Here is an 8,846-nt window from a genome sequence, read left to right as displayed (position 1 = left end):
GGAAAATTAATTTCTGCCATAACTTTCACATTGAAATTCAAAATTGAATAATTTTCCGCCAAACTTAAATTCCCGCATTTATACTTGAGATCCAAAATGAATTACCAAATAATAACGTTATTGAAATTACATTATTATAAAAAAAAATGTGTGGGGTGTTATATTCTTCCCTCCTCAAAGAACTTTCGTCCTCGAAAGTTAAAACACTGCGGGGTGTTACATTCTTCCCTCCTCAAGGAACATTCGCCCTCGAAAGTTCATTTTTGAAAAAGCTCTGGGTACTGGGCTTTCATCTCATCCTCTCGCTCCTAGGTGGCCTCCTTGAACTGGTGGTTCTGCCACAAGACTTTCACAAAAGCAATTTTCCTACGGCGCAATGTCTTTACTTCTCTGGCAAGGATCTCTATGGGCTTCTCCTCATTGCTCAAGTTATCATTCAATCGCAAGGGTTCGTAGTCGACTATGTGGGACGGATCTGTCACATACTTCCTTAGCATCGAAACATGGAAGACATTATGAACTGAAGACAAAGCTGGGGGCAAAGCCAAACGGTAAGCTACAGGGCCAACTTGTTCCAGGACCTCGAAAGGTCCGATAAATCTCGGACTCAACTTTTCTTTCCTACTAAACCTCAGAATACCTTTCATGGGTGCCACTTTTAAGAATACTTTCACCCCTATCTCAAATTCCAGGTTCTTACGTCTTACATCGGCGTAGCTCTTCTGTCTGCTCTGGGCTGTTTGCATACGAGCCCTGATCTTCTGTATTGCCTCATTCGTGGTCTGCACTAGCTCAAGACCTAGCAACTTCCTCTCACCAACCTCACCCCGGCATACTGGAGACTTGCAACTCTTTCCATATAGGGCCTCAAATGGCAATGTACCAGTGGTAGTCTGATAGCTATTATTATATGCGAATTCCATTAAATGCAGGTGAAAGTCCCAATTTCCTGAAAACTCTAGTGCACAAGTGCACAACATATCTTCCAATATCTGGTTCAGACGTTCTATTTGACCATCAGTCTATGGGTGAAAAATTGTACTAAAATCCAATCGAGTACCCAATGCTAACTAGAGGCTCTTCAAAAAACTAGATGCAAAACGAGGGTCATCACTGGAACTATGATGTTAAGGTATACATGAATGTTGTAGAATATGTTGTTGAGGATTATGTGTATGTGGTAGAGCCATGGTATCGAGGATTACATGTATGTCATAGATTCGTACAGTGTTGATTTTTAAATGTTGAGACTGTGTGAATGTCCTCACTGATTAGTTAGATGTTCACCAGTTTTGTGTTTCCTTCGGGATTCACCAGTTTTGTGTTTCCTTCGAGATTCATCAGTTTGTGTTTCCTTCGGGATTCACCAGTTTGTGTTTCCTTCAGGATTCACCAGTTTGTGTCTCCTTCGAGATTCACCAGTTTTTGTTTCCTACGGGATTCACCATAGGTAGTGGGCATACTTAACTACAGTAGGATATGACTCAGTCTCTTACCTGTTTTATGTGTGTATATGTGCCATAGGTGGGTATCTAGAGGATATAGATGCCTAGCCTGACCCCAGTGGTGGAGTTACTTACTGAGTATTTCATACTCATCCTTTCTTATGTTGATGTTTCAGGAAAAGATAAAGATGCACCAGCGATGGCGCAACGGAATTCGTGATCGTGTCACTGATACTAGATTTTTCGCTTCCGCACCTTGAAATTTGAGTCCTTATTTTCCTCTTAATATTTAGTTTTACTATTTAAAAATTTATTATTAAGGATTATTTCTTTTATATACTTTTGTTAGTCTTTAAGAATTTTGGGTACCCTATTATTTGTTTTAACAATTGCATTTAATAAATGTCTTTTGAACTTCTCTTGTTTAATTAGCATTTATTTCAAATAACTGAGTGTCGTTTTAAATCTTGTGCATGCATTTATTTTAGTAACGGCCTTACCTAAGTCCTAGGGGGTCGGGTCGTTACAAAGACTAACTTTATTATTTCCAAAAGAACAAGAAAAACCAAATTTGTCCAAACTAGAAATAGAAACTAAATTCCATCTAAATGATGATACAACAAAATTCTCATTCAAATCTAAATAATAACCAGTTTTTAAATGTAATCTAAAATTCCCAATAGCTTCAATTGTAACTGTTTTGCTATCGCACAAATAGATGAATCTTTCAACATCACTTGGCAACTGGCTCTACAGGTAACCCCTTCTTTACACGTCACTTGTCGTACTTGGGACAATCTTTCTTGAAGTACCTTCCTTTTTTGCAGAAAAAACAAGGATTTTCATTAACCTGTTTCTTTCTCCTATTATACTGAGATGTCCCTTCTGCAACAACCATAGATTTCCTTTTCTTCTTATCACGAGATTCAATTGCCAACTGAGCACTTTCTGTCATTTTTATCTTAATTCTATCTTCTTTTTGCACACGTTGTGAGATAAACTTATTAATACTCCATTTATCCTTCTAAATATTATAGCTTATCTTAAATTGAGTGAAAATGGTGCACGATGAGTGATAAGTACCAGATGTATGAATAAATTTTCATTTATCTTGATATCAAGTGGCTTTCATTTACTGGCGAGATTGGAGTTTCCATAATGTACTCTCTTATGTTTCCATTGCCCTTATATCTCATATAAGTTAAAAAAGTCAAAAGACTACTTCCTTCCCTTTTTTCATTTTTAGCAAAATATTTCTCAATTTGAGTAACAAACTTATTGACATTTTCACTTTTCATGATAAATCCCCGAAAAGACTCCGGAATGGAGTGCCTAATGATCATCGGACACATGCAATTTGATCGTTCTCACTTTTCTATATTAGTCGTATTTGATCGTTCCTCAATAGAAGTAAGTTTATCAGTCCTTAATGCAAGGTCCAAATCCATACACCCGAAAAGTATCTCTAGGCTTTCGTTCCAAATATTGAAGGTCGAACCATTCAACTTAGGGATTAAACTTAAATTTCCAGATATTTGAGTAAGACCAACTAAAATAATAAACAACAATACATATACTCACAATTAAAATATAACAAAATAATTTCACATATGTGGTGGCCCCTTTAACAAAATACTTAATACAATATTGATGTCCAAACTTTGGGCAAAGCCACCACCTGTAAATGGTACTCTCAACATAGTAATCAAAATACTGATAATAAACTCTATAAAAAAATAGCCTTTCTATGGATCAATTGTTTTTCACACGAGCAATCCTTATAATTGTCATATACTCATTACCCAGAATTTGGCCAAATAACTATCTTCCTTTGGGCCGATAATTATCCGCATAAATCCATGAATATGCACATCTTATATTATTTTCATCAATCCAATCTAAAATATTATACACAATAATATAATAATATTATCGTACAAAAATGAAGAAAAACACTAAATAGTCTTCACCAAAATTCACCCAATAATTGCATACACATAATACAGTTAAAGCAACATAAACATGTGAATATCACCAAAATATCAATCAAATTTAAATATAAATTTACCACATTATTGATCAAATTTCAAAATCACCAAAATATCAATCAAATTTACATTTAAATTTAAGTTTACCACATTATCAATCAAATTTGAATTAAAATTCACCAAATATGATCAATTAAAAAAAAAAATTATTCACAAAAGTTTCAATTAAAAACTAGACTTCAAATTTACTTAATTATTAAAAAAAAAGGCTACTGTTTTTTTAATTCATAAAACTATCAATTAAGGATTACAATAAATAAATTATTAAATAAATTAAGCCGGAAAAAAAATTAAATCACAATTCAATTGGTAGTTAAACAAAATACGAACGCCTATACCCAAAAACCCATGATCCCAAAATACATGGCCGGCGAACATGGTGAGAAGAAAATGCAATCTCTTTCGATATACGTTGATTTCTATGCGCTAATGGTCATGCGTTAGACTGAAGAGTATGCAATATGTGTTAATCGTGTATGCGATAACCATGCGTTCCTGTCACAAGTTTTCTTGCTCTCTCGCCAAGTATAACAAGAACGCAAGTTTCTCGAGATGATCCGAGGTCGAACACAAGGACTTGTAACTAAATGATGTTTGTAAAGTGATGCATTTAAGGCGATGAATAAAAGTAAAAAGAAAGAAGCTAAAGGACTATGTGTTACTCCTACTCCTAGCTAAACAGACTGAGCAATGAAAGTTTGACTATGAGAATTGGTGGAGATGCGGCAACTATTAACGCCTAATAAGATGCATGGAGAAATAGAATTGTGGGGGAGATAAATTCACTGCATCATTAAGTTTGGTTGCAAAGGTAATCCTAGCTCGCCACACTAATGCATCGCATACCTCTCGGTGGTCAGCGCATGCTTATATCTCTATAACGTATGGTTGCATTGAGTATAAGATTATTCCTATCTCTAAAAACATTGCTTACTTTGCTTAGTGAGTCCCACTACTTACCCTCTCGGGCTGTTGGTTAGAGCCACTCAGCAGCTCATAGATAAGCATTGCAATAGCCTCGCACTAAGCAAAGGATTGACTCATTATATTCACACAACGCACACCTCTCGGTGGTTTGCTACATGTGTCATATCTCTATGCTGAATGATTGAGTATGCAATGGCTCTTGCAATCTACACTCAATGCATTTCAATGAATGAAAAAAATGATAAAGAAGAAGAAGATGATGAAGATGGTGTTAGAGGAACTAAAGAGATGCATTGATTACAAAATGTATTAATGTCTTAAGCCAAAATGTAATACAATATAAAGATAAGAGGAGGGATGGAGGGCTAGATGTAGGTAATCTCTTACTTCCATCAGATGTACGTCAAGGCTGTCGATGGTGCCATAGACGGGTGGTTTAGTAGTCTCTCTCGAGCTCTATCTCCAGCGAAGCTCCAATCGTCACTCGGAAAGGGTTTTGGTAATGAAGAATTCTCAAAGAATGTCTTGCTCACATTCTCATCTATGATCACAAGAATCTGCCTAAGGCAGAAACTCGGATGGTTTGCATTTGGGCTCCAAAGGCTCTATTTATAAAGCTCAAACGCCTGATAGCATTGGTAATCCCACTCTGAATCATTGCCACTTCTGACGCGGTAGGTGAAATTTTAACATCATCTTATCTCTTTGATACTCCCAAGGTATGCGTTCATGATTGTTTCTTTTCACGTACAATTCATTCTCCTTAAGTACTTGGGAAAACTTGTCGTAGGTGCTTTTTTTACCTCTGTATCAATGCATCCACGCACCTTGCGATCGACCTTCTATCATGGTTATCATTCTGTAGTTATAGCATTCCATGCGATGAACTAGTCTCATAAAGATCAACGCATGCGATCGATTCCTGCAATAGCTACAAAAATAGATATTTTAATGCAAAATAACGCATGATATAGGGTTAGTGGGGACTTTCAGTGCTGATCGATGCAAGCTCACTATTCCACATGAATCCTTAGCAATATTAACACATACTTTGCTCATCAACCCTCATAATTCTAAATAAAAGCCTACAATAGCTTGTATTTCTACAAGCTATCAGAACACTTAGTCCGAAATCAAATCAAATAAAAAAATGGTCAGTGAGAGATTTTTGCATACTGTCGGTGAGAGATTTCCAAATTACCCTTTATTGGTAATAACTTACCGTCAGAGAAATTGACTGCACACTACCGACGGCTCTACCCACAACCAACAATTGGTTCCTTTTGCGGATTTATTGGTGCCGCAAAGGGAATTTCATTCTCTTAGGGGGCCTTTGACACATGATAAAAGCATAGAGTTGAGTTGAGTTCAATTAGTAATTATTATCTGAAGAGTTATATTGTCTGTGTTTGGTGTGCAGAGTTGAGTTGAGTTGGTAATTATTGTTTGTGTTTGGATATAAAGTTGAGTTGAGTTGAGTTGCGGTATCTGGTGCTGTTTTTGTAAGTGAAATTGATTGTCTTTTTTTTTTTCTTTTCTTTTTTCTATCATTGATTTTAATTTTTAACTATTGATAGCTTATAGAAATACAAGCTATTGTAGCCTTTTACTTAGAATTATGAGAGCCAATAAGTAGAATATGCATCAATAATGCCAAGAATTCATGAGAAAAAGTGAGCTTGCGTCAATCAACACCAAATATTCTCACTAACCCCATACCATGCGTTATTCGCGTCAAAGTGTCCATTTTGCATATATTACAGGAATTGATTGTCATAAAGATTGACTGCATGAGTTGATTGTCATAAAGATTAGTTTGCCGCATGGAATGTTGCATCCACAGAGTGATAATCGTGATAGAAGAATGCTCGAAAGGTAGATGGAATGCGTTGACACCTCAGGAGAAATAAGCTCGAACGCATACATTGGGAATATCAACAAGATAAAGTGATGTTGACATTGGCCATACTGCGACAAAGGTAGCAGTGAGTCAGAACGTAATCATCAATGGTGTCGGCATTTGAGCTCTCTAAATAGCGCCTTGGAGCTTCACTTCAAAACATCTGAGCTTCTACCTTAAGGTGGATCCTTGTGATCATAGGTGAGAGCATAAGCAGACACTCTTTGAGGATTCTCCACCTCCACAACCCCTTCCGAGTGACGACCGGAGTTACATCAGAGATAGAGCTCGAGAGAGACTTCTCCACCATCCATCCGTAGCACCACCAGCAGCCTTGACGCATTTCGGATGAAAAGCAAGAGATTGTTTTCATCTAGCCTTCCATCTCTCCTCTTATCTCTGTATTGTATTACATTTTGGCTTAGGACATTGATACATTTTGTGAATTCTAAAGTATTGACGATGGTTCGAAAGAAAAATCTTCTCTATCATTCAATGCATGGCTATGTCCTCCGCATGAATTCTAAAGTATTGATGCATTTAATATTCTGCTTGGTTCTTTTCTTACTATCTTTTATGCGTTATCATTCTGAAATTCTCTTTTGACTGCTTGCTTTCTTTTGCGTTGAAAGATTATCATCCATGATGGAACTTATAATTCACTATATCCAATAACTAAATGTCGCATGGCTCACCTCACTTTAGTAGCTTCTTCAAGGTTTAACAGTCTAAGTTTTATTATGCGTAAACCTCTGCTCAAACATCTTTTACCGTATTCCTGAACGAGTTTGTTTTTAGCTTTTTGGCAAGGACCCTGCCAATCTCTAAATTTGAGGGTGGCAGTGATCCTGGCAAATGCATCCATCCTAAATATTGTGGTGATTACTTAAAAAAAAAAAAACTCTCTTAATAAAAGCTCCACTGTCAGCGTAAGAGGGAGATCCAATCTAATAAGAGTTAAAAGTTGTGAAAGGCACTTACCCGAAATTAGATACTTCGCATGGAACCCATGCAGGTAAGCCAAAACGAAAGTAGGTGACCAGAGTCAACATAACAACTCCTCTATCTGGCGCAACCCAAATAAGCTAAGGCAAAAGTTGAGTTGAATATGGCACGCAACCGAATTTGGATGTCCGCATGACACCCGTGGGGGCAAGCCAAAACGAAGAGCGTAACCAAGTTCAACGCCCTAATTCAATAATGAATCGTAGAGCTTTGAATCTTATTAAATGAACGAATTGTAAAAAAAAAAAAATTCTTGAAATGAGTAAAAAGTTTTTGAGCAAGGACTTGCCAGAATTAAACTTAGAAAAGATCTCTTGGAAGAAGTAGCTAGTTTTAAGGGTAGTGTTGCTGCCAAGGTCATCGGTGCAAGTGATTTATATTTTGAAAAGCTGGTCAACACAAAGGAAAAACCAGAGGGTAAATTTTGAATTTCCTAAGTATAAGACATGCTTAAGGACAAGAATGATTCTAAGTTTGGGGGTGTGATAGCTTGTAGAAATACAAGCTATTATAGCCTTTTACTCAGAATTATGAGAGCCAATAAGTAGAATATATGTCAATAATGCCAAGGGTTCATGAGGAAAAGTGAGCTTGCATCAATCAGTACAAAAAATCCTCACTAACCCTATACCATGCGTTATTTTGCGTTAAAGTGTCCATTTTTGCAGATATTACAGGATCGATCGCATGCGTCAATCCCAGACCACCGCAAGGTTGACCACATGAGTTGATTGTCATAAAGATTAGCTCGCCACATGGAATGTTGCGTCCACAGAGTGATAATCATGATAGAAGACTGCTTGCAAGGTAGATGAAATGCGTTGACACCTCAGGAGAAATAAGCTCAAACACATACCTTGGGAGTATTAACAAGATAAGGTGATGTTAACATTGCCCATACTGCAACAAAGGTAGCAGTGAGTCAGAACGCAATCATCAATGGTGTCGGCGTTTGAGCTCTATAAATAGCGCCTTGGAGCTTCACTTCAAAACATCCGAGCTTCTACCTTAAGGCAGATCCTTGTGATCATAGGTGAGAGCATGGGCAGATACTCTTTGAGGATTCTCCACCTTCACAGCCCCTTCCGAGTGACGACCGGAGTTACACTGGAGATAGAGCTCGAGAGAGACTTTTCCACCATCCATCCATGGCACCATCAACAACCTTGACGCATTTCGGATGGAAAGCAAGAGATTGTTTTCATCTAGCCTTCCACCTCTCATCTTATCTTTGTATTGTATTACATTTTGGCTTAAGACATTAATGCATTTTGTGATCAATGCATCTATTAATACATTTTGTGATCAATGCATCTCTTACTTCCTTCAGCTCCATATTCTTCATTTTCTTCTTCTTTATCATCGTTTACATTCATCGCTTGGTTATCAAAGGTAGTCGCATACTCAATCATGTTGCCTAGAGATGGGATGCATGTAGCAACCCACCAAGAGGTATGTATTGTGGGAGTATAGTGAATTAATCTTCTTCGCTTGGTGTGAGGTGGTAGCAACGCTTGTCTA

The sequence above is a fragment of the Benincasa hispida genome, chromosome 5, assembly GCF_027475165.1.
Source record: "Benincasa hispida cultivar pf3 chromosome 5, pf3_genome.v1.1, whole genome shotgun sequence".
NCBI classification, from domain to species: domain Eukaryota; kingdom Viridiplantae; phylum Streptophyta; class Magnoliopsida; order Cucurbitales; family Cucurbitaceae; genus Benincasa; species Benincasa hispida.
Note: the sequence above shows the minus strand (reverse complement) of the source record.